General features: G+C 40.7%; 1 protein-coding gene and 38 non-coding genes across 39 annotated transcripts in view; all 39 read left to right on the top strand.

The window, feature by feature from the left end:
- LOC118557811 overlaps positions 1-26,276 on the top strand; it is a 69,037-nt gene that overhangs the window by 17,871 nt on the left and 24,890 nt on the right. The gene's annotated exons all lie outside the window — the stretch shown is intronic.
- trnak-uuu lies at positions 1,750-1,822 on the top strand. Its single transcript has one exon. It is a non-coding gene; the product is annotated as a tRNA-Lys (tRNA).
- Positions 3,991-4,063, top strand: trnak-uuu. The gene has a single exon. It is a non-coding gene; the product is annotated as a tRNA-Lys (tRNA).
- On the top strand, positions 4,449-4,521 carry trnak-uuu. Its single transcript has one exon. It is a non-coding gene; the product is annotated as a tRNA-Lys (tRNA).
- On the top strand, positions 4,907-4,979 carry trnak-uuu. The gene has a single exon. It is a non-coding gene; the product is annotated as a tRNA-Lys (tRNA).
- Positions 5,943-6,015, top strand: trnak-uuu. Its single transcript has one exon. It is a non-coding gene; the product is annotated as a tRNA-Lys (tRNA).
- Positions 6,690-6,762, top strand: trnak-uuu. The gene has a single exon. It is a non-coding gene; the product is annotated as a tRNA-Lys (tRNA).
- On the top strand, positions 7,148-7,220 carry trnak-uuu. Its single transcript has one exon. It is a non-coding gene; the product is annotated as a tRNA-Lys (tRNA).
- On the top strand, positions 8,353-8,425 carry trnak-uuu. Its single transcript has one exon. It is a non-coding gene; the product is annotated as a tRNA-Lys (tRNA).
- Positions 8,811-8,883, top strand: trnak-uuu. The gene has a single exon. It is a non-coding gene; the product is annotated as a tRNA-Lys (tRNA).
- trnak-uuu lies at positions 9,558-9,630 on the top strand. Its single transcript has one exon. It is a non-coding gene; the product is annotated as a tRNA-Lys (tRNA).
- Positions 10,016-10,088, top strand: trnak-uuu. Its single transcript has one exon. It is a non-coding gene; the product is annotated as a tRNA-Lys (tRNA).
- On the top strand, positions 10,474-10,546 carry trnak-uuu. The gene has a single exon. It is a non-coding gene; the product is annotated as a tRNA-Lys (tRNA).
- On the top strand, positions 11,680-11,752 carry trnak-uuu. Its single transcript has one exon. It is a non-coding gene; the product is annotated as a tRNA-Lys (tRNA).
- trnak-uuu lies at positions 12,138-12,210 on the top strand. Its single transcript has one exon. It is a non-coding gene; the product is annotated as a tRNA-Lys (tRNA).
- Positions 12,885-12,957, top strand: trnak-uuu. The gene has a single exon. It is a non-coding gene; the product is annotated as a tRNA-Lys (tRNA).
- trnak-uuu lies at positions 13,343-13,415 on the top strand. The gene has a single exon. It is a non-coding gene; the product is annotated as a tRNA-Lys (tRNA).
- trnak-uuu lies at positions 13,801-13,873 on the top strand. The gene has a single exon. It is a non-coding gene; the product is annotated as a tRNA-Lys (tRNA).
- trnak-uuu lies at positions 14,548-14,620 on the top strand. Its single transcript has one exon. It is a non-coding gene; the product is annotated as a tRNA-Lys (tRNA).
- Positions 15,464-15,536, top strand: trnak-uuu. Its single transcript has one exon. It is a non-coding gene; the product is annotated as a tRNA-Lys (tRNA).
- On the top strand, positions 16,379-16,451 carry trnak-uuu. Its single transcript has one exon. It is a non-coding gene; the product is annotated as a tRNA-Lys (tRNA).
- Positions 16,838-16,910, top strand: trnak-uuu. Its single transcript has one exon. It is a non-coding gene; the product is annotated as a tRNA-Lys (tRNA).
- Positions 17,599-17,671, top strand: trnak-uuu. Its single transcript has one exon. It is a non-coding gene; the product is annotated as a tRNA-Lys (tRNA).
- trnak-uuu lies at positions 18,346-18,418 on the top strand. Its single transcript has one exon. It is a non-coding gene; the product is annotated as a tRNA-Lys (tRNA).
- Positions 18,804-18,876, top strand: trnak-uuu. The gene has a single exon. It is a non-coding gene; the product is annotated as a tRNA-Lys (tRNA).
- On the top strand, positions 19,264-19,336 carry trnak-uuu. The gene has a single exon. It is a non-coding gene; the product is annotated as a tRNA-Lys (tRNA).
- Positions 19,722-19,794, top strand: trnak-uuu. The gene has a single exon. It is a non-coding gene; the product is annotated as a tRNA-Lys (tRNA).
- Positions 20,181-20,253, top strand: trnak-uuu. The gene has a single exon. It is a non-coding gene; the product is annotated as a tRNA-Lys (tRNA).
- On the top strand, positions 20,639-20,711 carry trnak-uuu. The gene has a single exon. It is a non-coding gene; the product is annotated as a tRNA-Lys (tRNA).
- Positions 21,098-21,170, top strand: trnak-uuu. Its single transcript has one exon. It is a non-coding gene; the product is annotated as a tRNA-Lys (tRNA).
- On the top strand, positions 21,556-21,628 carry trnak-uuu. The gene has a single exon. It is a non-coding gene; the product is annotated as a tRNA-Lys (tRNA).
- trnak-uuu lies at positions 22,014-22,086 on the top strand. Its single transcript has one exon. It is a non-coding gene; the product is annotated as a tRNA-Lys (tRNA).
- On the top strand, positions 22,472-22,544 carry trnak-uuu. The gene has a single exon. It is a non-coding gene; the product is annotated as a tRNA-Lys (tRNA).
- On the top strand, positions 22,930-23,002 carry trnak-uuu. The gene has a single exon. It is a non-coding gene; the product is annotated as a tRNA-Lys (tRNA).
- Positions 23,388-23,460, top strand: trnak-uuu. Its single transcript has one exon. It is a non-coding gene; the product is annotated as a tRNA-Lys (tRNA).
- Positions 23,846-23,918, top strand: trnak-uuu. Its single transcript has one exon. It is a non-coding gene; the product is annotated as a tRNA-Lys (tRNA).
- Positions 24,303-24,375, top strand: trnak-uuu. The gene has a single exon. It is a non-coding gene; the product is annotated as a tRNA-Lys (tRNA).
- trnak-uuu lies at positions 24,761-24,833 on the top strand. Its single transcript has one exon. It is a non-coding gene; the product is annotated as a tRNA-Lys (tRNA).
- trnak-uuu lies at positions 25,967-26,039 on the top strand. Its single transcript has one exon. It is a non-coding gene; the product is annotated as a tRNA-Lys (tRNA).

The following is a 26,276-nucleotide window of genomic DNA, read 5'->3' as shown; positions in this document are numbered from 1 at the left end:
GTTCATTGTCATATCTTGTAGTTTCTTCAGATATAGCATTTCCCATTTCAGGGGGTTTCCAGCTGTTACAAGGACTCAAAGCAGAGCCTGGATAGCTCAGTCGGTAGAGCATCAGACTTTTAATCTGAGGGTCCAGGTTTCAAGTCCCTGTTCAGGCATACATCTTGGATTTCATACTTATAGTCAAGAATCCACATGTAAGGGGTTTACAAGCAATTGACAATGTAAGTATAGAGCTGTTGAACTTTACAGAAAGGCATATATTTGCTGTCTCAAGATCAATTCTTGAAATGCTGCAACCTAAACCATTCTGACTGAAATTGCTTTCAAAAACCCACATCTTGTTCTACAACTCACCAAGTAGCCTGGTAGCTCTTGTGTTTAAGAGAAAATCCCTGTTAGTGTACCACCAGTATGCACACACAAAATGTTCATCTAAGCTCTGGCACCCCCTATGGTTCATTGTCATAGTCAAGAATCCACATGTAAAGGGTTTACAAGCAATTGACAATGTAAGTATAGAGCTGTTGACCTTTACAGAAATGCATACATTTGCTGTCTCAAGATCAATTCTTGAAAATGCTGCAACCTAAACCATTCTGACTGAAATTACTTTCAAAAACCCAGATCTTGTTCTACAACTCACCAAGTAGCCTGGTAGCTCTTGTGTTTAAGAGAAAATCCCTGTTAGGTACCACCAGGTACGCACACACAAAATGTTCATCTAAGCTCTGGCACCCCCTATGGTTCATTGTCATATCTTGTAGTTTCTTCAGATATAGTATTTCCCATTTCAGGGGGTTTCTAGCTTTTACAAGGACTCAACGCAGAGCCTGGATAGCTCAGTCGGTAGAGCATCAGACTTTTAATCTGAGGGTCCAGGGTTCAAGTCCCTGTTCAGGCGTACATCTTGGATTTCATACTTATAGTCAAGAATCCACTATGTAAAGGGGTTTACAAGCACTTGACAATGTAAGTATAGAGCTGTTGAACTTTACAGAAAGGCATATATTTGCTGTCTCAAGATCAATTCTTGAAAATGCTGCAACCTAAAGCATTCTGACTGAAATCGCTTTCAAAAACCCAGATCTTGTTCTACAACTCACCAAGTAGCCTGGTAGCTATTGTGTTTAAGAGAAAATCCCTGTTAGGGTACCACCAGTTCGCACACACTAAATGTTCATCTAAGCTCTGGCACCCCCTATGGTTCATTGTCATATCTTGTAGTTTCTTCAGATATAGTATTTCCCATTTCAGGGGGTTTCCAGCTGTTACAAGGACTCAAAGCAGAGCCTGGATAGCTCAGTCGGTAGAGCATCAGACTTTTAATCTGAGGGTCCAGGGTTCAAGTCCCTGTTCAGGCGTACATCTTGGATTTCATACTTATAGTCAAGAATCCATATGTAAGGGGTTTACAAGCAATTGACAATGTAAGTATAGAGCTGTTGAACTTTACAGAAAGGCATATATTTGCTGTCTCAAGATCAATTCTTGAAAATGCTGCAACCTAAAGCATTCTGACTGAAATCGCTTTCAAAAACCCAGATCTTGTTCTACAACTCACCAAGTAGCCTGGTAGCTATTGTGTTTAAGAGAAAATCCCTGTTAGGGTACCACCAGTTCGCACACACTAAATGTTCATCTAAGCTCTGGCACCCCCTATGGTTCATTGTCATATCTTGTAGTTTCTTCAGATATAGTATTTCCCATTTCAGGGGGTTTCCAGCTGTTACAAGGACTCAAAGCAGAGCCTGGATAGCTCAGTCGGTAGAGCATCAGACTTTTAATCTGAGGGTCCAGGGTTCAAGTCCCTGTTCAGGCATACATCTTGGATTTCATACTTACAGTCAAGAATCCACATGTAAAGGGTTTACAAGCACTTGATTATGTAAGTATAGAGCTGTTGAACTTTACAGAAAGGCATATATTTGCTGTCTCAAGATCAATTCTTGAAAATGCTGCAACCTAAAGCATTCTGACTGAAATCGCTTTCAAAAACCCAGATCTTGTTCTACAACTCACCAAGTAGCCTGGTAGCTATTGTGTTTAAGAGAAAATCCCTGTTAGGGTACCACCAGTTTGCACACACTAAATGTTCATCTAAGCTCTGGCACCCCCTATGGTTCATTGTCATAGTCAAGAATCCACATGTAAAGGGTTTACAAGCACTTGATTATGTAAGTATAGAGCTGTTGACCTTTACAGAAATGCATACATTTGCTGTCTCAAAATCAATTCTTGAAAATGCTGCAACCTAAAGCATTCTGACTGAAATCGCTTTCAAAAACCCAGATCTTGTTCTACAACTCACCAAGTAGCCTGGTAGCTATTGTGTTTAAGAGAAAATCCCTGTTAGGGTACCACCAGTTTGCACACACTAAATGTTCATCTAAGCTCTGGCACCCCCTATGGTTCATTGTCATAGTCAAGAATCCACATGTAAAGGGTTTACAAGCACTTGATTATGTAAGTATAGAGCTGTTGACCTTTACAGAAATGCATACATTTGCTGTCTCAAAATCAATTCTTGAAAATGCTGCAACCTAAACCATTCTGACTGAAATTGCTTTCAAAAACCCACATCTTGTTCTACAACTCACCAAATAGCCTGGTAGCTATTGTGTTTAAGAGAAAATCCCTGTTAGGGTACCACCAGTTCGTACACACAAAATGTTCATCTAAGCTCTGGCACCCCCTATGGTTCATTGTCATATCTTGTAGTTTCTTCAGATATAGCATTTCCCATTTCAGGGGGTTTCCAGCTGTTACAAGGACTCAAAGCAGAGCCTGGATAGCTCAGTCGGTAGAGCATCAGACTTTTAATCTGAGGGTCCAGGTTTCAAGTCCCTGTTCAGGCATACATCTTGGATTTCATACTTATAGTCAAGAATCCACATGTAAGGGGTTTACAAGCAATTGACAATGTAAGTATAGAGCTGTTTAACTTTACAGAAAGGCATATATTTGCTGTCTCAAGATCAATTCTTGAAAATGCTGCAACCTAAACCATTCTGACTGAAATTGCTTTCAAAAACCCACATCTTGTTCTACAACTCACCAAGTAGCCTGGTAGCTCTTGTGTTTAAGAGAAAATCCCTGTTAGTGTACCACCAGTATGCACACACAAAATGTTCATCTAAGCTCTGGCACCCCCTATGGTTCATTGTCATAGTCAAGAATCCACATGTAAAGGGTTTACAAGCAATTGACAATGTAAGTATAGAGCTGTTGACCTTTACAGAAATGCATACATTTGCTGTCTCAAGATCAATTCTTGAAAATGCTGCAACCTAAACCATTCTGACTGAAATTACTTTCAAAAACCCAGATCTTGTTCTACAACTCACCAAGTAGCCTGGTAGCTCTTGTGTTTAAGAGAAAATCCCTGTTAGTGTACCACCAGTACGCACACACAAAATGTTCATCTAAGCTCTGGCACCCCCTATGGTTCATTGTCATATCTTGTAGTTTCTTCAGATATAGTATTTCCCATTTCAGGGGGTTTCTAGCTTTTACAAGGACTCAACGCAGAGCCTGGATAGCTCAGTCGGTAGAGCATCAGACTTTTAATCTGAGGGTCCAGGGTTCAAGTCCCTGTTCAGGCGTACATCTTGGATTTCATACTTATAGTCAAGAATCCACATGTAAAGGGTTTACAAGCACTTGACAATGTAAGTATAGAGCTGTTGAACTTTACAGAAAGGCATATATTTGCTGTCTCAAGATCAATTCTTGAAAATGCTGCAACCTAAAGCATTCTGACTGAAATCGCTTTCAAAAACCCAGATCTTGTTCTACAACTCACCAAGTAGCCTGGTAGCTATTGTGTTTAAGAGAAAATCCCTGTTAGGGTACCACCAGTTCGCACACACTAAATGTTCATCTAAGCTCTGGCACCCCCTATGGTTCATTGTCATATCTTGTAGTTTCTTCAGATATAGTATTTCCCATTTCAGGGGGTTTCCAGCTGTTACAAGGACTCAAAGCAGAGCCTGGATAGCTCAGTCGGTAGAGCATCAGACTTTTAATCTGAGGGTCCAGGGTTCAAGTCCCTGTTCAGGCATACATCTTGGATTTCATACTTATAGTCAAGAATCCATATGTAAGGGGTTTACAAGCAATTGACAATGTAAGTATAGAGCTGTTGAACTTTACAGAAAGGCATATATTTTCTGTCTCAAGATCAATTCTTGAAAATGCTGCAACCTAAAGCATTCTGACTGAAATCGCTTTCAAAAACCCAGATCTTGTTCTACAACTCACCAAGTAGCCTGGTAGCTATTGTGTTTAAGAGAAAATCCCTGTTAGGGTACCACCAGTTCGCACACACTAAATGTTCATCTAAGCTCTGGCACCCCCTATGGTTCATTGTCATATCTTGTAGTTTCTTCAGATATAGTATTTCCCATTTCAGGGGGTTTCCAGCTGTTACAAGGACTCAAAGCAGAGCCTGGATAGCTCAGTCGGTAGAGCATCAGACTTTTAATCTGAGGGTCCAGGGTTCAAGTCCCTGTTCAGGCGTACATCTTGGATTTCATACTTATAGTCAAGAATCCACATGTAAAGGGTTTACAAGCACTTGACAATGTAAGTATAGAGCTGTTGAACTTTACAGAAAGGCATATATTTGCTGTCTCAAGATCAATTCTTGAAAATGCTGCAACCTAAAGCATTCTGACTGAAATCGCTTTCAAAAACCCAGATCTTGTTCTACAACTCACCAAGTAGCCTGGTAGCTATTGTGTTTAAGAGAAAATCCCTGTTAGGGTACCACCAGTTCGCACACAATAAATGTTCATCTAAGCTCTGGCACCCCCTATGGTTCATTGTCATATCTTGTAGTTTCTTCAGATATAGTATTTCCCATTTCAGGGGGTTTCCAGCTGTTACAAGGACTCAAAGCAGAGCCTGGATAGCTCAGTCGGTAGAGCATCAGACTTTTAATCTGAGGGTCCAGGGTTCAAGTCCCTGTTCAGGCGTACATCTTGGATTTCATACTTATAGTCAAGAATCCACATGTAAGGGGTTTACAAGCAATTGACAATGTAAGTATAGAGCTGTTGAACTTTACAGAAAGGCATATATTTTCTGTCTTAAGATCAATTCTTGAAAATGCTGCAACCTAAAGCATTCTGACTGAAATCGCTTTCAAAAACCCAGATCTTGTTCTACAACTCACCAAGTAGCCTGGTAGCTATTGTGTTTAAGAGAAAATCCCTGTTAGGGTACCACCAGTTCGCACACACTAAATGTTCATCTAAGCTCTGGCACCCCCTATGGTTCATTGTCATAGTCAAGAATCCACATGTAAGGGGTTTACAAGCAATTGACAATGTAAGTATAGAGCTGTTGAACTTTACAGAAAGGCATATATGTGCTGTCTCAAGATCAATTCTTGAAAATGCTGCAACCTAAAGCATTCTGACTGAAATCGCTTTCAAAAACCCAGATCTTGTTCTACAACTCACCAAGTAGCCTGGTAGCTATTGTGTTTAAGAGAAAATCCCTGTTAGGGTACCACCAGTTCGCACACACTAAATGTTCATCTAAGCTCTGGCACCCCCTATGGTTCATTGTCATAGTCAAGAATCCACATGTAAGGGGTTTACAAGCAATTGACAATGTAAGTATAGAGCTGTTGAACTTTACAGAAAGGCATATATGTGCTGTCTCAAGATCAATTCTTGAAAATGCTGCAACCTAAAGCATTCTGACTGAAATCGCTTTCAAAAACCCAGATCTTGTTCTACAACTCACCAAGTAGCCTGGTAGCTCTTGTGTTTAAGAGAAGATCCCTGTTAGGGTACCACCAGTTCGCACACACAAAATGTTCATCTAAGCTCTGGCACCCCCTATGGTTCATTGTCATATCTTGTAGTTTCTTCAGATATAGTATTTCCCATTTCAGGGGGTTTCCAGCTGTTACAAGGACTCAAAGCAGAGCCTGGATAGCTCAGTCGGTAGAGCATCAGACTTTTAATCTGAGGGTCCAGGGTTCAAGTCCCTGTTCAGGCGTACATCTTGGATTTCATACTTATAGTCAAGAATCCACATGTAAAGGGTTTACAAGCACTTGATTATGTAAGTATAGAGCTGTTGACCTTTACAGAAATGCATACATTTGCTGTCTCAAAATCAATTCTTGAAAATGCTGCAACTTAAAGCATTTTGACTGAAATTGCTTTCAAAAACCCAGATCTTGTTCTACAACTCACCAAGTAGCCTGGTAGCTCTTGTGTTTAAGAGAAAATCCCTGTTAGGGTACCACCAGTTCGCACACACAAAATGTTCATCTAAGCTCTGGCACCCCCTATGGTTCATTGTCATAGTCAAGAATCCACATGTAAAGGGTTTACAAGCACTTGACAATGTAAGTATAGAGCTGTTGAACTTTACAGAAAGGCATATATTTGCTGTCTCAAGATCAATTCTTGAAAATGCTGCAACCTAAAGCATTCTGACTGAAATCGCTTTCAAAAACCCAGATCTTGTTCTACAACTCACCAAGTAGCCTGGTAGCTATTGTGTTTAAGAGAAAATCCCTGTTAGGGTACCACCAGTTCGCACACACTAAATGTTCATCTAAGCTCTGGCACCCCCTATGGTTCATTGTCATATCTTGTAGTTTCTTCAGATATAGTATTTCCCATTTCAGGGGGTTTCCAGCTGTTACAAGGACTCAAAGCAGAGCCTGGATAGCTCAGTCGGTAGAGCATCAGACTTTTAATCTGAGGGTCCAGGGTTCAAGTCCCTGTTCAGGCGTACATCTTGGATTTCATACTTATAGTCAAGAATCCACATGTAAGGGGTTTACAAGCAATTGACAATGTAAGTATAGAGCTGTTGACCTTTACAGAAATGCATACATTTGCTGTCTCAAGATCAATTCTTGAAAATGCTGCAACCTAAACCATTCTGACTGAAATTACTTTCAAAAACCCAGATCTTGTTCTACAACTCACCAAGTAGCCTGGTAGCTCTTGTGTTTAAGAGAAAATCCCTGTTAGTGTACCACCAGTACGCACACACAAAATGTTCATCTAAGCTCTGGCACCCCCTATGGTTCATTGTCATATCTTGTAGTTTCTTCAGATATAGTATTTCCCATTTCAGGGGGTTTCTAGCTTTTACAAGGACTCAACGCAGAGCCTGGATAGCTCAGTCGGTAGAGCATCAGACTTTTAATCTGAGGGTCCAGGGTTCAAGTCCCTGTTCAGGCATACATCTTGGATTTCATACTTATAGTCAAGAATCCACATGTAAAGGGTTTACAAGCACTTGACAATGTAAGTATAGAGCTGTTGAACTTTAAAGAAAGGCATATATTTGCTGTCTCAAGATCAATTCTTGAAAATGCTGCAACCTAAAGCATTCTGACTGAAATTGCTTTCAAAAACCCAGATCTTGTTCTACAACTCACCAAGTAGCCTGGTAGCTATTGTGTTTAAGAGAAAATCCCTGTTAGGGTACCACCAGTTCGCACACACTAAATGTTCATCTAAGCTCTGGCACCCCCTATGGTTCATTGTCATAGTCAAGAATCCACATGTAAAGGGTTTACAAGCACTTGACAATGTAAGTATAGAGCTGTTGAACTTTACAGAAAGGCATATATTTGCTGTCTCAAGATCAATTCTTGAAAATACTGCAACCTAAACCATTCTGACTGAAATTACTTTCAAAAACCCAGATCTTGTTCTACAACTCACCAAGTAGCCTGGTAGCTATTGTGTTTAAGAGAAAATCCCTGTTAGGGTACCACCAGTTCGCACACACTAAATGTTCATCTAAGCTCTGGCACCCCCTATGGTTCATTGTCATATCTTGTAGTTTCTTCAGATATAGTATTTCCCATTTCAGGGGGTTTCCAGCTGTTACAAGGACTCAAAGCAGAGCCTGGATAGCTCAGTCGGTAGAGCATCAGACTTTTAATCTTAGGGTCCAGGGTTCAAGTCCCTGTTCCGGCGTACATCTTGGATTTCATACTTAAAGTCAAGAATCCACATGTAAGGGGTTTACAAGCAATTGACAATGTAAGTATAGAGCTGTTGAACTTTACAGAAAGGCATATATGTGCTGTCTCAAGATCAATTCTTGAAAATGCTGCAACCTAAAGCATTCTGACTGAAATCGCTTTCAAAAACCCAGATCTTGTTCTACAACTCACCAAGTAGCCTGGTAGCTCTTGTGTTTAAGAGAAGATCCCTGTTAGGGTACCACCAGTTCGCACACACAAAATGTTCATCTAAGCTCTGGCACCCCCTATGGTTCATTGTCATATCTTGTAGTTTCTTCAGATATAGTATTTCCCATTTCAGGGGGTTTCCAGCTGTTACAAGGTCTCAAAGCAGAGCCTGGATAGCTCAGTCGGTAGAGCATCAGACTTTTAATCTGAGGGTCCAGGGTTCAAGTCCCTGTTCAGGCGTACATCTTGGATTTCATACTTATAGTCAAGAATCCACATGTAAGGGGTTTACAAGCAATTGACAATGTAAGTATAGAGCTGTTGAACTTTACAGAAAGGCATATATTTGCTGTCTCAAGATCAATTCTTGAAAATGCTGCAACCTAAAGCATTCTGACTGAAATCGCTTTCAAAAACCCAGATCTTGTTCTACAACTCACCAAGTAGCCTGGTAGCTATTGTGTTTAAGAGAAAATCCCTGTTAGGGTACCACCAGTTTGCACACACTAAATGTTCATCTAAGCTCTGGCACCCCCTATGGTTCATTGTCATATCTTGTAGTTTCTTCAGATATAGTATTTCCCATTTCAGGGGGTTTCCAGCTGTTACAAGGACTCAAAGCAGAGCCTGGATAGCTCAGTCGGTAGAGCATCAGACTTTTAATCTGAGGGTCCAGGGTTCAAGTCCCTGTTCAGGCGTACATCTTGGATTTCATACTTATAGTCAAGAATCCACATGTAAAGGGTTTACAAGCACTTGACAATGTAAGTATAGAGCTGTTGAACTTTACAGAAAGGCATATATTTGCTGTCTCAAGATCAATTCTTGAAAATGCTGCAACCTAAACCATTCTGACTGAAATCGCTTTCAAAAACCCAGATCTTGTTCTACAACTCACCAAGTAGCCTGGTAGCTCTTGTGTTTAAGAGAAAATCCCTGTTAGTGTACCACCAGTATGCACACACAAAATGTTCATCTAAGCTCTGGCACCCCCTATGGTTCATTGTCATAGTCAAGAATCCACATGTAAAGGGTTTACAAGCACTTGATTATGTAAGTATAGAGCTGTTGACCTTTACAGAAATGCATACATTTGCTGTCTCAAAATCAATTCTTGAAAATGCTGCAACCTAAACCATTCTGACTGAAATTGGTTTCAAAAACCCAGATCTTGTTCTACAACTCACCAAATAGCCTGGTAGCTATTGTGTTTAAGAGAAAATCTCTGTTAGGGTACCACCAGTTCGCACACACAAAATGTTCATCTAAGCTCTGGCACCCCCTATGGTTCATTGTCATATCTTGTAGTTTCTTCAGATATAGTATTTCCCATTTCAGGGGGTTTCCAGCTGTTACAAGGACTCAAAGCAGAGCCTGGATAGCTCAGTCGGTAGAGCATCAGACTTTTAATCTGAGGGTCCAGGGTTCAAGTCCCTGTTCAGGCGTACATCTTGGATTTCATACTTATAGTCAAGAATCCACATGTAAAGGGTTTACAAGCACTTGATTATGTAAGTATAGAGCTGTTGACCTTTACAGAAATGCATACATTTGCTGTCTCAAAATCAATTCTTGAAAATGCTGCAACTTAAAGCATTTTGACTGAAATTGCTTTCAAAAACCCAGATCTTTTTCTACAACTCACCAAGTAGCCTGGTAGCTCTTGTGTTTAAGAGAAAATCCCTGTTAGGGTACCACCAGTTCGCACACACAAAATGTTCATCTAAGCTCTGGCACCCCCTATGGTTCATTGTCATATCTTGTAGTTTCTTCAGATATAGTATTTCCCATTTCAGGGGGTTTCCAGCTGTTACAAGGTCTCAAAGCAGAGCCTGGATAGCTCAGTCGGTAGAGCATCAGACTTTTAATCTGAGGGTCCAGGGTTCAAGTCCCTGTTCAGGCATACATCTTGGATTTCATACTTATAGTCAAGAATCCACATGTAAAGGGTTTACAAGCATTTGATTATGTAAGTATAGAGCTGTTGACCTTTACAGAAATGCATACATTTGCTGTCTCAAGATCAATTCTTGAAAATGCTGCAACCTAAACCATTCTGACTGAAATTACTTTCAAAAACCCAGATCTTGTTCTACAACTCACCAAGTAGCCTGGTAGCTCTTGTGTTTAAGAGAAAATCCCTGTTAGTGTACCACCAGTACGCACACACAAAATGTTCATCTAAGCTCTGGCACCCCCTATGGTTCATTGTCATATCTTGTAGTTTCTTCAGATATAGTATTTCCCATTTCAGGGGGTTTCTAGCTTTTACAAGGACTCAACGCAGAGCCTGGATAGCTCAGTCGGTAGAGCATCAGACTTTTAATCTGAGGGTCCAGGGTTCAAGTCCCTGTTCAGGCATACATCTTGGATTTCATACTTATAGTCAAGAATCCACATGTAAAGGGTTTACAAGCACTTGACAATGTAAGTATAGAGCTGTTGAACTTTAAAGAAAGGCATATATTTGCTGTCTCAAGATCAATTCTTGAAAATGCTGCAACCTAAACCATTCTGACTGAAATTGCTTTCAAAAACCCAGATCTTGTTCTACAACTCACCAAGTAGCCTGGTAGCTATTGTGTTTAAGAGAAAATCCCTGTTAGGGTACCACCAGTTCGCACACACTAAATGTTCATCTAAGCTCTGGCACCCCCTATGGTTCATTGTCATAGTCAAGAATCCACATGTAAAGGGTTTACAAGCACTTGACAATGTAAGTATAGAGCTGTTGAACTTTACAGAAAGGCATATATTTGCTGTCTCAAGATCAATTCTTGAAAATACTGCAACCTAAACCATTCTGACTGAAATTACTTTCAAAAACCCAGATCTTGTTCTACAACTCACCAAGTAGCCTGGTAGCTATTGTGTTTAAGAGAAAATCCCTGTTAGGGTACCACCAGTTCGCACACACTAAATGTTCATCTAAGCTCTGGCACCCCCTATGGTTCATTGTCATATCTTGTAGTTTCTTCAGATATAGTATTTCCCATTTCAGGGGGTTTCCAGCTGTTACAAGGACTCAAAGCAGAGCCTGGATAGCTCAGTCGGTAGAGCATCAGACTTTTAATCTTAGGGTCCAGGGTTCAAGTCCCTGTTCCGGCGTACATCTTGGATTTCATACTTAAAGTCAAGAATCCACATGTAAGGGGTTTACAAGCAATTGACAATGTAAGTATAGAGCTGTTGAACTTTACAGAAAGGCATATATGTGCTGTCTCAAGATCAATTCTTGAAAATGCTGCAACCTAAAGCATTCTGACTGAAATCGCTTTCAAAAACCCAGATCTTGTTCTACAACTCACCAAGTAGCCTGGTAGCTCTTGTGTTTAAGAGAAGATCCCTGTTAGGGTACCACCAGTTCGCACACACAAAATGTTCATCTAAGCTCTGGCACCCCCTATGGTTCATTGTCATATCTTGTAGTTTCTTCAGATATAGTATTTCCCATTTCAGGGGGTTTCCAGCTGTTACAAGGTACTCAAAGCAGAGCCTGGATAGCTCAGTCGGTAGAGCATCAGACTTTTAATCTGAGGGTCCAGGGTTCAAGTCCCTGTTCAGGCGTACATCTTGGATTTCATACTTATAGTCAAGAATCCACATGTAAGGGGTTTACAAGCAATTGACAATGTAAGTATAGAGCTGTTGAACTTTACAGAAAGGCATATATTTGCTGTCTCAAGATCAATTCTTGAAAATGCTGCAACCTAAAGCATTCTGACTGAAATCGCTTTCAAAAACCCAGATCTTGTTCTACAACTCACCAAGTAGCCTGGTAGCTATTGTGTTTAAGAGAAAATCCCTGTTAGGGTACCACCAGTTTGCACACACTAAATGTTCATCTAAGCTCTGGCACCCCCTATGGTTCATTGTCATATCTTGTAGTTTCTTCAGATATAGTATTTCCCATTTCAGGGGGTTTCCAGCTGTTACAAGGACTCAAAGCAGAGCCTGGATAGCTCAGTCGGTAGAGCATCAGACTTTTAATCTGAGGGTCCAGGGTTCAAGTCCCTGTTCAGGCGTACATCTTGGATTTCATACTTATAGTCAAGAATCCACATGTAAAGGGTTTACAAGCACTTGACAATGTAAGTATAGAGCTGTTGAACTTTACAGAAAGGCATATATTTGCTGTCTCAAGATCAATTCTTGAAAATGCTGCAACCTAAAGCATTCTGACTGAAATCGCTTTCAAAAACCCAGATCTTGTTCTACAACTCACCAAGTAGCCTGGTAGCTCTTGTGTTTAAGAGAAAATCCCTGTTAGTGTACCACCAGTATGCACACACAAAATGTTCATCTAAGCTCTGGCACCCCCTATGGTTCATTGTCATAGTCAAGAATCCACATGTAAAGGGTTTACAAGCACTTGATTATGTAAGTATAGAGCTGTTGACCTTTACAGAAATGCATACATTTGCTGTCTCAAAATCAATTCTTGAAAATGCTGCAACCTAAACCATTCTGACTGAAATTGGTTTCAAAAACCCAGATCTTGTTCTACAACTCACCAAATAGCCTGGTAGCTATTGTGTTTAAGAGAAAATCTCTGTTAGGGTACCACCAGTTCGCACACACAAAATGTTCATCTAAGCTCTGGCACCCCCTATGGTTCATTGTCATATCTTGTAGTTTCTTCAGATATAGTATTTCCCATTTCAGGGGGTTTCCAGCTGTTACAAGGACTCAAAGCAGAGCCTGGATAGCTCAGTCGGTAGAGCATCAGACTTTTAATCTGAGGGTCCAGGGTTCAAGTCCCTGTTCAGGCGTACATCTTGGATTTCATACTTATAGTCAAGAATCCACATGTAAAGGGTTTACAAGCACTTGATTATGTAAGTATAGAGCTGTTGACCTTTACAGAAATGCATACATTTGCTGTCTCAAAATCAATTCTTGAAAATGCTGCAACTTAAAGCATTTTGACTGAAATTGCTTTCAAAAACCCAGATCTTTTTCTACAACTCACCAAGTAGCCTGGTAGCTCTTGTGTTTAAGAGAAAATCCCTGTTAGGGTACCACCAGTTCGCACACACAAAATGTTCATCTAAGCTCTGGCACCCCCTATGGTTCATTGTCATATCTTGTAGTTTCTTCAGATATAGTATTTCCCATTTCAGGGGGTTTCCAGCTGTTACAAGGTCTCAAAGCAGAGCCTGGATAGCTCAGTCGGTAGAGCATCAGACTTTTAATCTGAGGGTCCAGGGTTCAAGTCCCTGTTCAGGCGTACATCTTGGATTTCATACTTATAGTCAAGAATCCACATGTAAGGGGTTTACAAGCAATTGACAATGTAAGTATAGAGCTGTTGAACTTTACAGAAAGGCATATATTTGCTGTCTCAAGATCAATTCTTGAAAATGCTGCAACCTAAAGCATTCTGACTGAAATCGCTTTCAAAAACCCAGATCTTGTTCTACAACTCACCAAGTAGCCTGGTAGCTATTGTGTTTAAGAGAAAATCCCTGTTAGGGTACCACCAGTTCGCACACACTAAATGTTCATCTAAGCTCTGGCACCCCCTATGGTTCATTGTCATATCTTGTAGTTTCTTCAGATATAGTATTTCCCATTTCAGGGGGTTTCCAGCTGTTACAAGGACTCAAAGCAGAGCCTGGATAGCTCAGTCGGTAGAGCATCAGACTTTTAATCTGAGGGTCCAGGGTTCAAGTCCCTGTTCAGGCGTACATCTTGGATTTCATACTTATAGTCAAGAATCCACATGTAAAGGGTTTACAAGCACTTGACAATGTAAGTATAGAGCTGTTGAACTTTACAGAAAGGCATATATTTGCTGTCTCAAGATCAATTCTTGAAAATGCTGCAACCTAAACCATTCTGACTGAAATCGCTTTCAAAAACCCAGATCTTGTTCTACAACTCACCAAGTAGCCTGGTAGCTCTTGTGTTTAAGAGAAAATCCCTGTTAGTGTACCACCAGTATGCACACACAAAATGTTCATCTAAGCTCTGGCACCCCCTATGGTTCATTGTCATAGTCAAGAATCCACATGTAAAGGGTTTACAAGCACTTGATTATGTAAGTATAGAGCTGTTGACCTTTACAGAAATGCATACATTTGCTGTCTCAAAATCAATTCTTGAAAATGCTGCAACCTAAACCATTCTGACTGAAATTGCTTTCAAAATCCCAGATCTTGTTCTACAACTCACCAAATAGCCTGGTAGCTATTGTGTTTAAGAGAAAATCTCTGTTAGGGTACCACCAGTTCGCACACACAAAATGTTCATCTAAGCTCTGGCACCCCCTATGGTTCATTGTCATATCTTGTAGTTTCTTCAGATATAGTATTTCCCATTTCAGGGGGTTTCCAGCTGTTACAAGGACTCAAAGCAGAGCCTGGATAGCTCAGTCGGTAGAGCATCAGACTTTTAATCTGAGGGTCCAGGGTTCAAGTCCCTGTTCAGGCGTACATCTTGGATTTCATACTTATAGTCAAGAATCCACATGTAAAGGGTTTACAAGCACTTGATTATGTAAGTATAGAGCTGTTGACCTTTACAGAAATGCATACATTTGCTGTCTCAAGATCAATTCTTGAAAATGCTGCAACCTAAACCATTCTGACTGAAATTGCTTTCAAAAACCCAGATCTTGTTCTACAACTCACCAAGTAGCCTGGTAGCTCTTGTGTTTAAGAGAAAATCCCTGTTAGTGTACCACCAGTACGCACACACAAAATGTTCATCTAAGCTCTGGCACCCCCTATGGTTCATTGTCATATCTTGTAGTTTCTTCAGATATAGTATTTCCCATTTCAGGGGGTTTCTAGCTTTTACAAGGACTCAACGCAGAGCCTGGATAGCTCAGTCGGTAGAGCATCAGACTTTTAATCTGAGGGTCCAGGGTTCAAGTCCCTGTTCAGGTGTACATCTTGGATTTCATACTTATAGTCAGGAATCCACATGTAAAGGGTTTACAAGCACTTGATTATGTAAGTATAGAGCTGTTGACCTTTACAGAAATGCATACATTTGCTGTCTCAAAATCAATTCTTGAAAATGCTGCAACTTAAAGCATTTTGACTGAAATTGCTTTCAAAAACCCAGATCTTTTTCTACAACTCACCAAGTAGCCTGGTAGCTCTTGTGTTTAAGAGAAAATCCCTGTTAGGGTACCACCAGTTCGCACACACAAAATGTTCATCTAAGCTCTGGCACCCCCTATGGTTCATTGTCATATCTTGTAGTTTCTTCAGATATAGTATTTCCCATTTCAGGGGGTTTCCAGCTGTTACAAGGTCTCAAAGCAGAGCCTGGATAGCTCAGTCGGTAGAGCATCAGACTTTTAATCTGAGGGTCCAGGGTTCAAGTCCCTGTTCAGGCGTACATCTTGGATTTCATACTTATAGTCAAGAATCCACATGTAAGGGGTTTACAAGCAATTGACAATGTAAGTATAGAGCTGTTGAACTTTACAGAAAGGCATATATTTGCTGTCTCAAGATCAATTCTTGAAAATGCTGCAACCTAAAGCATTCTGACTGAAATCGCTTTCAAAAACCCAGATCTTGTTCTACAACTCACCAAGTAGCCTGGTAGCTATTGTGTTTAAGAGAAAATCCCTGTTAGGGTACCACCAGTTTGCACACACTAAATGTTCATCTAAGCTCTGGCACCCCCTATGGTTCATTGTCATATCTTGTAGTTTCTTCAGATATAGTATTTCCCATTTCAGGGGGTTTCCAGCTGTTACAAGGACTCAAAGCAGAGCCTGGATAGCTCAGTCGGTAGAGCATCAGACTTTTAATCTGAGGGTCCAGGGTTCAAGTCCCTGTTCCGGCGTACATCTTGGATTTCATACTTAAGTCAAGAATCCACATGTAAGGGGTTTACAAGCAATTGACAATGTAAGTATAGAGCTGTTGAACTTTACAGAAAGGCATATATGTGCTGTCTCAAGATCAATTCTTGAAAATGCTGCAACCTAAAGCATTCTGACTGAAATCGCTTTCAAAAACCCAGATCTTGTTCTACAACTCACCAAGTAGCCTGGTAGCTCTTGTGTTTAAGAGAAGATCCCTGTTAGGGTACCACCAGTTCGCACACACAAAATGTTCATCTAAGCTCTGGCACCCCCTATGGTTCATTGTCATATCTTGTAGTTTCTTCAGATATAGTATTTCCCATTTCAGGGGGTTTCCAGCTGTTACAAGGTCTCAAAGCAGAGCCTGGATAGCTCAGTCGGTAGAGCATCAGACTTTTAATCTGAGGGTCCAGGGTTCAAGTCCCTGTTCAGGCGTACATCTTGGATTTCATACTTATAGTCAAGAATCCACATGTAAGGGGTTTACAAGCAATTGACAATGTAAGTATAGAGCTGTTGAACTTTACAGAAAGGCATATATTTGCTGTCTCAAGATCAATTCTTGAAAATGCTGCAACCTAAAGCATTCTGACTGAAATCGCTTTCAAAAACCCAGATCTTGTTCTACAACTCACCAAGTAGCCTGGTAGCTATTGTGTTTAAGAGAAAATCCCTGTTAGGGTACCACCAGTTTCGCACACACTAAATGTTCATCTAAGCTCTGGCACCCCCTATGGTTCATTGTCATATCTTGTAGTTTCTTCAGATATAGTATTTCCCATTTCAGGGGGTTTCCAGCTGTTACAAGGACTCAAAGCAGAGCCTGGATAGCTCAGTCGGTAGAGCATCAGACTTTTAATCTGAGGGTCCAGGGTTCAAGTCCCTGTTCAGGCGTACATCTTGGATTTCATACTTATAGTCAAGAATCCACATGTAAAGGGTTTACAAGCACTTGATTATGTAAGTATAGAGCTGTTGACCTTTACAGAAAGGCATATATTTGCTGTCTCAAGATCAATTCTTGAAAATGCTGCAACCTAAACCATTCTGACTGAAATTACTTTCAAAAATTGCTTTCAAAAACCCAGATCTTGTTCTACAACTCACCAAGTAGCCTGGTAGCTCTTGTGTTTAAGAGAAAATCCCTGTTAGGGTACCACCAGTATCGCACACACAAAATGTTCATCTAAGCTCTGGCACCCCCTATGGTTCATTGTCATAGTCAAGAATCCACATGTAAAGGGTTTACAAGCACTTGATTATGTAAGTATAGAGCTGTTGACCTTTACAGAAATGCATACATTTGCTGTCTCAAAATCAATTCTTGAAAATGCTGCAACCTAAACCATTCTGACTGAAATTGCTTTCAAAAACCCAGATCTTGTTCTACAACTCACCAAATAGCCTGGTAGCTATTGTGTTTAAAAGAAAATCCCTGTTAGGGTACCACCAGTTCGCACACACAAAATGTTCATCTAAGCTCTGGCACCCCCTATGGTTCATTGTCATATCTTGTAGTTTCTTCAGATATAGTATTTCCCATTTCAGGGGGTTTCCAGCTGTTACAAGGACTCAAAGCAGAGCCTGGATAGCTCAGTCGGTAGAGCATCAGACTTTTAATCTGAGGGTCCAGGGTTCAAGTCCCTGTTCAGGCGTACATCTTGGATTTCATACTTATAGTCAAGAATCCACATGTAAAGGGTTTACAAGCACTTGACAATGTAAGTATAGAGCTGTTGAACTTTACAGAAAGGCATATATTTGCTGTCTCAAGATCAATTCTTGAAAATGCTGCAACCTAAACCATTCTGACTGAAATTGCTTTCAAAAACCCAGATCTTGTTCTACAACTCACCAAGTAGCCTGGTAGCTCTTGTGTTTAAGAGAAAATCCCTGTTAGTGTACCACCAGTTCGCACACACAAAATGTTCATCTAAGCTCTGGCACCCCCTATGGTTCATTGTCATAGTCAAGAATCCACATGTAAAGGGTTTACAAGCACTTGATTATGTAAGTATAGAGCTGTTGACCTTTACAGAAATGCATACATTTGCTGTCTCAAAATCAATTCTTGAAAATGCTGCAACCTAAACCATTCTGACTGAAATTGCTTTCAAAAACCCAGATCTTGTTCTACAACTCACCAAATAGCCTGGTAGCTATTGTGTTTAAGAGAAAATCCCTGTTAGGGTACCACCAGTTCGCACACACTAAATGTTCATCTAAGCTCTGGCACCCCCTATGGTTCATTGTCATATCTTGTAGTTTCTTCAGATATAGTATTTCCCATTTCAGGGGGTTTCCAGCTGTTACAAGGACTCAAAGCAGAGCCTGGATAGCTCAGTCGGTAGAGCATCAGACTTTTAATCTGAGGGTCCAGGGTTCAAGTCCCTGTTCAGGCGTACATCTTGGATTTCATACTTATAGTCAAGAATCCACATGTAAAGGGTTTACAAGCACTTGATTATGTAAGTATAGAGCTGTTGACCTTTACAGAAATGCATACATTTGCTGTCTCAAGATCAATTCTTGAAAATGCTGCAACCTAAACCATTCTGACTGAAATTACTTTCAAAAACCCAGATCTTGTTCTACAACTCACCAAGTAGCCTGGTAGCTCTTGTGTTTAAGAGAAAATCCCTGTTAGTGTACCACCAGTACGCACACACAAAATGTTCATCTAAGCTCTGGCACCCCCTATGGTTCATTGTCATATCTTGTAGTTTCTTCAGATATAGTATTTCCCATTTCAGGGGGTTTCCAGCTGTTACAAGGACTCAAAGCAGAGCCTGGATAGCTCAGTCGGTAGAGCATCAGACTTTTAATCTGAGGGTCCAGGGTTCAAGTCCCTGTTCAGGCGTACATCTTGGATTTCATACTTATAGTCAAGGAATCCACATGTAAAGGGTTTACAAGCACTTGATTATGTAAGTATAGAGCTGTTGACCTTTACAGAAATGCATACATTTGCTGTCTCAAAATCAATTCTTGAAAATGCTGCAACCTAAAGCATTTTGACTGAAATTGCTTTCAAAAACCCAGATCTTTTTCTACAACTCACCAAGTAGCCTGGTAGCTCTTGTGTTTAAGAGAAAATCCCTGTTAGGGTACCACCAGTTCGCACACACAAAATGTTCATCTAAGCTCTGGCACCCCCTATGGTTCATTGTCATATCTTGTAGTTTCTTCAGATATAGTATTTCCCATTTCAGGGGGTTTCCAGCTGTTACAAGGTACTCAAAGCAGAGCCTGGATAGCTCAGTCGGTAGAGCATCAGACTTTTAATCTGAGGGTCCAGGGTTCAAGTCCCTGTTCAGGCGTACATCTTGGATTTCATACTTATAGTCAAGAATCCACATGTAAGGGGTTTACAAGCAATTGACAATGTAAGTATAGAGCTGTTGAACTTTACAGAAAGGCATATATTTGCTGTCTCAAGATCAATTCTTGAAAATGCTGCAACCTAAAGCATTCTGACTGAAATCGCTTTCAAAAACCCAGATCTTGTTCTACAACTCACCAAGTAGCCTGGTAGCTATTGTGTTTAAGAGAAAATCCCTGTTAGGGTACCACCAGTTCGCACACACTAAATGTTCATCTAAGCTCTGGCACCCCCTATGGTTCATTGTCATATCTTGTAGTTTCTTCAGATATAGTATTTCCCATTTCAGGGGGTTTCCAGCTGTTACAAGGACTCAAAGCAGAGCCTGGATAGCTCAGTCGGTAGAGCATCAGACTTTTAATCTGAGGGTCCAGGGTTCAAGTCCCTGTTCAGGCGTACATCTTGGATTTCATACTTATAGTCAAGAATCCACATGTAAAGGGTTTACAAGCACTTGACTAATGTAAGTATAGAGCTGTTGAACTTTACAGAAAGGCATATATTTGCTGTCTCAAGATCAATTCTTGAAAATGCTGCAACCTAAACCATTCTGACTGAAATCGCTTTCAAAAACCCAGATCTTGTTCTACAACTCACCAAGTAGCCTGGTAGCTCTTGTGTTTAAGAGAAAATCCCTGTTAGGGTACCACCAGTTCGCACACACAAAATGTTCATCTAAGCTCTGGCACCCCCTATGGTTCATTGTCATATCTTGTAGTTTCTTCAGATATAGTATTTCCCATTTCAGGGGGTTTCCAGCTGTTACAAGGACTCAAAGCAGAGCCTGGATAGCTCAGTCGGTAGAGCATCAGACTTTTAATCTGAGGGTCCAGGGTTCAAGTCCCTGTTCAGGCGTACATCTTGGATTTCATACTTATAGTCAAGAATCCACATGTAAGAGGTGTACAAGCAATTGACAATGTAAGTATAGAGCTGTTGAACTTTACAGAAAGGCATATATTTGCTGTCTCAAGATCAATTCTTGAAAATGCTGCAACCTAAACCATTCTGACTGAAATCGCTTTCAAAAACCCAGATCTTGTTCTACAACTCACCAAGTAGCCTGGTAGCTATTGTGTTTAAGAGAAAATCCCTGTTAGGGTACCACCAGTTCGCACACACAAAATGTTCATCTAAGCTCTGGCACCCCCTATGGTTCATTGTCATATCTTGTAGTTTCTTCAGATATAGTATTTCCCATTTCAGGGGGTTTCCAGCTGTTACAAGGACTCAAAGCAGAGCCTGGATAGCTCAGTCGGTAGAGCATCAGACTTTTAATCTGAGGGTCCAGGGTTCAAGTCCCTGTTCAGGCGTACATCTTGGATTTCATACTTATAGTCAAGAATCCACATGTAAAGGGTTTACAAGCACTTGATTATGTAAGTATAGAGCTGTTGACCTTTACAGAAATGCATACATTTGCTGTCTCAAAATCAATTCTTGAAAATGCTGCAACCTTAAAGCTTTTGACTGAAATTGCTTTCAAAAACCCAGATCTTGTTCTACAACTCACCAAGTAGCCTGGTAGCTCTTGTGTTTAAGAGAAAATCCCTGTTAGGGTACCACCAGTTCGCACACACAAAATGTTCATCTAAGCTCTGGCACCCCCTATGGTTCATTGTCATATCTTGTAGTTTCTTCAGATATAGTATTTCCCATTTCAGGGGGTTTCCAGCTGTTACAAGGTACTCAAAGCAGAGCCTGGATAGCTCAGTCGGTAGAGCATCAGACTTTTAATCTGAGGGTCCAGGGTTCAAGTCCCTGTTCAGGCGTACATCTTGGATTTCATACTTATAGTCAAGAATCCACATGTAAGGGTTTACAAGCAATTGACTAATGTAAGTATAGAGCTGTTGAACTTTACAGAAAGGCATATATTTGCTGTCTCAAGATCAATTCTTGAAAATGCTGCAACCTAAAGCATTCTGACTGAAATCGCTTTCAAAAACCCAGATCTTGTTCTACAACTCACCAAGTAGCCTGGTAGCTATTGTGTTTAAGAGAAAATCCCTGTTAGGGTACCACCAGTTCGCACACACTAAATGTTCATCTAAGCTCTGGCACCCCCTATGGTTCATTGTCATATCTTGTAGTTTCTTCAGATATAGTATTTCCCATTTCAGGGGGTTTCCAGCTGTTACAAGGACTCAAAGCAGAGCCTGGATAGCTCAGTCGGTAGAGCATCAGACTTTTAATCTGAGGGTCCAGGGTTCAAGTCCCTGTTCAGGCGTACATCTTGGATTTCATACTTATAGTCAAGAATCCACATGTAAAGGGTTTACAAGCACTTGACAATGTAAGTATAGAGCTGTTGAACTTTACAGAAAGGCATATATTTGCTGTCTCAAGATCAATTCTTGAAAATGCTGCAACCTAAACCATTCTGACTGAAATCGCTTTCAAAAACCCAGATCTTGTTCTACAACTCACCAAGTAGCCTGGTAGCTCTTGTGTTTAAGAGAAAATCCCTGTTAGTGTACCACCAGTTCGCACACACAAAATGTTCATCTAAGCTCTGGCACCCCCTATGGTTCATTGTCATATCTTGTAGTTTCTTCAGATATAGTATTTCCCATTTCAGGGGGTTTCCAGCTGTTACAAGGACTCAAAGCAGAGCCTGGATAGCTCAGTCGGTAGAGCATCAGACTTTTAATCTGAGGGTCCAGGGTTCAAGTCCCTGTTCAGGCATACATCTTGGATTTCATACTTATAGTCAAGAATCCACATGTAAAGGGTTTACAAGCACTTGATTATGTAAGTATAGAGCTGTTGACCTTTACAGAAATGCATACATTTGCTGTCTCAAGATCAATTCTTGAAAATGCTGCAACCTAAACCATTCTGACTGAAATTGCTTTCAAAAACCCAGATCTTGTTCTACAACTCACCAAGTAGCCTGGTAGCTCTTGTGTTTAAGAGAAAATCCCTGTTAGTGTACCACCAGTACGCACACACAAAATGTTCATCTAAGCTCTGGCACCCCCTATGGTTCATTGTCATATCTTGTAGTTTCTTCAGATATAGTATTTCCCATTTCAGGGGGTTTCCAGCTGTTACAAGGACTCAAAGCAGAGCCTGGATAGCTCAGTCGGTAGAGCATCAGACTTTTAATCTGAGGGTCCAGGGTTCAAGTCCCTGTTCAGGCGTACATCTTGGATTTCATACTTATAGTCAAGAATCCACATGTAAAGGGTTTACAAGCACTTGATTATGTAAGTATAGAGCTGTTGACCTTTACAGAAATGCATACATTTGCTGTCTCAAGATCAATTCTTGAAAATGCTGCAACCTAAAGCATTCTGACTGAAATTGCTTTCAAAAACCCAGATCTTGTTCTACAACTCACCAAGTAGCCTGGTAGCTCTTGTGTTTAAGAGAAAATCCCTGTTAGGGTACCACCAGTTCGCACACACAAAATGTTCATCTAAGCTCTGGCACCCCCTATGGTTCATTGTCATATCTTGTAGTTTCTTCAGATATAGTATTTCCCATTTCAGGGGGTTTCCAGCTGTTACAAGGTCTCAAAGCAGAGCCTGGATAGCTCAGTCGGTAGAGCATCAGACTTTTAATCTGAGGGTCCAGGGTTCAAGTCCCTGTTCAGGCGTACATCTTGGATTTCATACTTATAGTCAAGAATCCACATGTAAGGGGTTTACAAGCAATTGACAATGTAAGTATAGAGCTGTTGAACTTTACAGAAAGGCATATATTTGCTGTCTCAAGATCAATTCTTGAAAATGCTGCAACCTAAAGCATTCTGACTGAAATCACTTTCAAAAACCCAGATCTTGTTCTACAACTCACCAAGTAGCCTGGTAGCTATTGTGTTTAAGAGAAAATCCCTGTTAGGGTACCACCAGTTCGCACACACTAAATGTTCATCTAAGCTCTGGCACCCCCTATGGTTCATTGTCATATCTTGTAGTTTCTTCAGATATAGTATTTCCCATTTCAGGGGGTTTCCAGCTGTTACAAGGACTCAAAGCAGAGCCTGGATAGCTCAGTCGGTAGAGCATCAGACTTTTAATCTGAGGGTCCAGGGTTCAAGTCCCTGTTCAGGCGTACATCTTGGATTTCATACTTATAGTCAAGAATCCACATGTAAAGGGTTTACAAGCACTTGACAATGTAAGTATAGAGCTGTTGAACTTTACAGAAAGGCATATATTTGCTGTCTCAAGATCAATTCTTGAAAATGCTGCAACCTAAACCATTCTGACTGAAATCGCTTTCAAAAACCCAGATCTTGTTCTACAACTCACCAAGTAGCCTGGTAGCTCTTGTGTTTAAGAGAAGATCCCTGTTAGGGTACCACCAGTTCGCACACACAAAATGTTCATCTAAGCTCTGGCACCCCCTATGGTTCATTGTCATATCTTGTAGTTTCTTCAGATATAGTATTTCCCATTTCAGGGGGTTTCCAGCTGTTACAAGGACTCAAAGCAGAGCCTGGATAGCTCAGTCGGTAGAGCATCAGACTTTTAATCTGAGGGTCCAGGGTTCAAGTCCCTGTTCAGGCGTACATCTTGGATTTCATACTTATAGTCAAGAATCCACATGTAAAGGGTTTACAAGCACTTGATTATGTAAGTATAGAGCTGTTGACCTTTACAGAAATGCATACATTTGCTGTCTCAAATCAATTCTTGAAAATGCTGCAACCTAAAGCATTCTGACTGAAATTGCTTTCAAAAACCCAGATCTTGTTCTACAACTCACCAAGTAGCCTGGTAGCTCTTGTGTTTAAGAGAAGATCCCTGTTAGGGTACCACCAGTTCGCACACACAAAATGTTCATCTAAGCTCTGGCACCCCCTATGGTTCATTGTCATATCTTGTAGTTTCTTCAGATATAGTATTTCCCATTTCAGGGGGTTTCCAGCTGTTACAAGGTCTCAAAGCAGAGCCTGGATAGCTCAGTCGGTAGAGCATCAGACTTTTAATCTGAGGGTCCAGGGTTCAAGTCCCTGTTCAGGCATACATCTTGGATTTCATACTTATAGTCAAGAATCCACATGTAAAGGGTTTACAAGCACTTGACAATGTAAGTATAGAGCTGTTGAACTTTACAGAAAGGCATATATTTGCTGTCTCAAGATCAATTCTTGAAAATGCTGCAACCTAAAGCATTCTGACTGAAATTGCTTTCAAAAACCCAGATCTTGTTCTACAACTCACCAAGTAGCCTGGTAGCTATTGTGTTTAAGAGAAAATCCCTGTTAGGGTACCACCAGTTCGCACACACTAAATGTTCATCTAAGCTCTGGCACCCCCTATGGTTCATTGTCATATCTTGTAGTTTCTTCAGATATAGTATTTCCCATTTCAGGGGGTTTCCAGCTGTTACAAGGACTCAAAGCAGAGCCTGGATAGCTCAGTCGGTAGAGCATCAGACTTTTAATCTGAGGGTCCAGGGTTCAAGTCCCTGTTCAGGCGTACATCTTGGATTTCATACTTATAGTCAAGAATCCACATGTAAGGGGTTTACAAGCACTTGACTAATGTAAGTATAGAGCTGTTGAACTTTACAGAAAGGCATATATTTGCTGTCTCAAGATCAATTCTTGAAAATGCTGCAACCTAAAGCATTCTGACTGAAATCGCTTTCAAAAACCCAGATCTTGTTCTACAACTCACCAAGTAGCCTGGTAGCTATTGTGTTTAAGAGAAAATCCCTGTTAGGGTACCACCAGTTCGCACACACTAAATGTTCATCTAAGCTCTGGCACCCCCTATGGTTCATTGTCATATCTTGTAGTTTCTTCAGATATAGTATTTCCCATTTCAGGGGGTTTCCAGCTGTTACAAGGACTCAAAGCAGAGCCTGGATAGCTCAGTCGGTAGAGCATCAGACTTTTAATCTGAGGGTCCAGGGTTCAAGTCCCTGTTCATGCGTACATCTTGGATTTCATACTTATAGTCAAGAATCCACATGTAAAGGGTTTACAAGCACTTGACAATGTAAGTATAGAGCTGTTGAACTTTACAGAAACGCATATATTTGCTGTCTCAAGATCAATTCTTGAAAATGCTGCAACCTAAAGCATTCTGACTGAAATCGCTTTCAAAAACCCAGATCTTGTTCTACAACTCACCAAGTAGCCTGGTAGCTATTGTGTTTAAGAGAAAATCCCTGTTAGGGTACCACCAGTACGCACACACAAAATGTTCATCTAAGCTCTGGCACCCCCTATGGTTCATTGTCATAGTCAAGAATCCACATGTAAAGGGTTTACAAGCACTTGATTATGTAAGTATAGAGCTGTTGAACTTTACAGAAAGGCATATATTTGCTGTCTCAAGATCAATTCTTGAAAATGCTGCAACCTAAACCATTCTGACTGAAATCGCTTTCAAAAACCCAGATCTTGTTCTACAACTCACCAAGTAGCCTGGTAGCTATTGTGTTTAAGAGAAAATCCCTGTTAGGGTACCACCAGTTCGCACACACTAAATGTTCATCTAAGCTCTGGCACCCCCTATGGTTCATTGTCATATCTTGTAGTTTCTTCAGATATAGTATTTCCCATTTCAGGGGGTTTCCAGCTGTTACAAGGACTCAAAGCAGAGCCTGGATAGCTCAGTCGGTAGAGCATCAGACTTTTAATCTGAGGGTCCAGGGTTCAAGTCCCTGTTCAGGCGTACATCTTGGATTTCATACTTATAGTCAAGAATCCACATGTAAAGGGTTTACAAGCACTTGACAATGTAAGTATAGAGCTGTTGAACTTTACAGAAAGGCATATATTTGCTGTCTCAAGATCAATTCTTGAAAATGCTGCAACCTAAAGCATTCTGACTGAAATTGCTTTCAAAAACCCAGATCTTGTTCTACAACTCACCAAGTAGCCTGGTAGCTCTTGTGTTTAAGAGAAAATC

This window comes from Fundulus heteroclitus, chromosome 1 (genome assembly GCF_011125445.2).
Source record: "Fundulus heteroclitus isolate FHET01 chromosome 1, MU-UCD_Fhet_4.1, whole genome shotgun sequence".
Taxonomy (NCBI): Eukaryota; Metazoa; Chordata; class Actinopteri; order Cyprinodontiformes; family Fundulidae; genus Fundulus; species Fundulus heteroclitus.
Note: the sequence above shows the minus strand (reverse complement) of the source record. Positions and strands in the feature narration are given on the sequence as shown.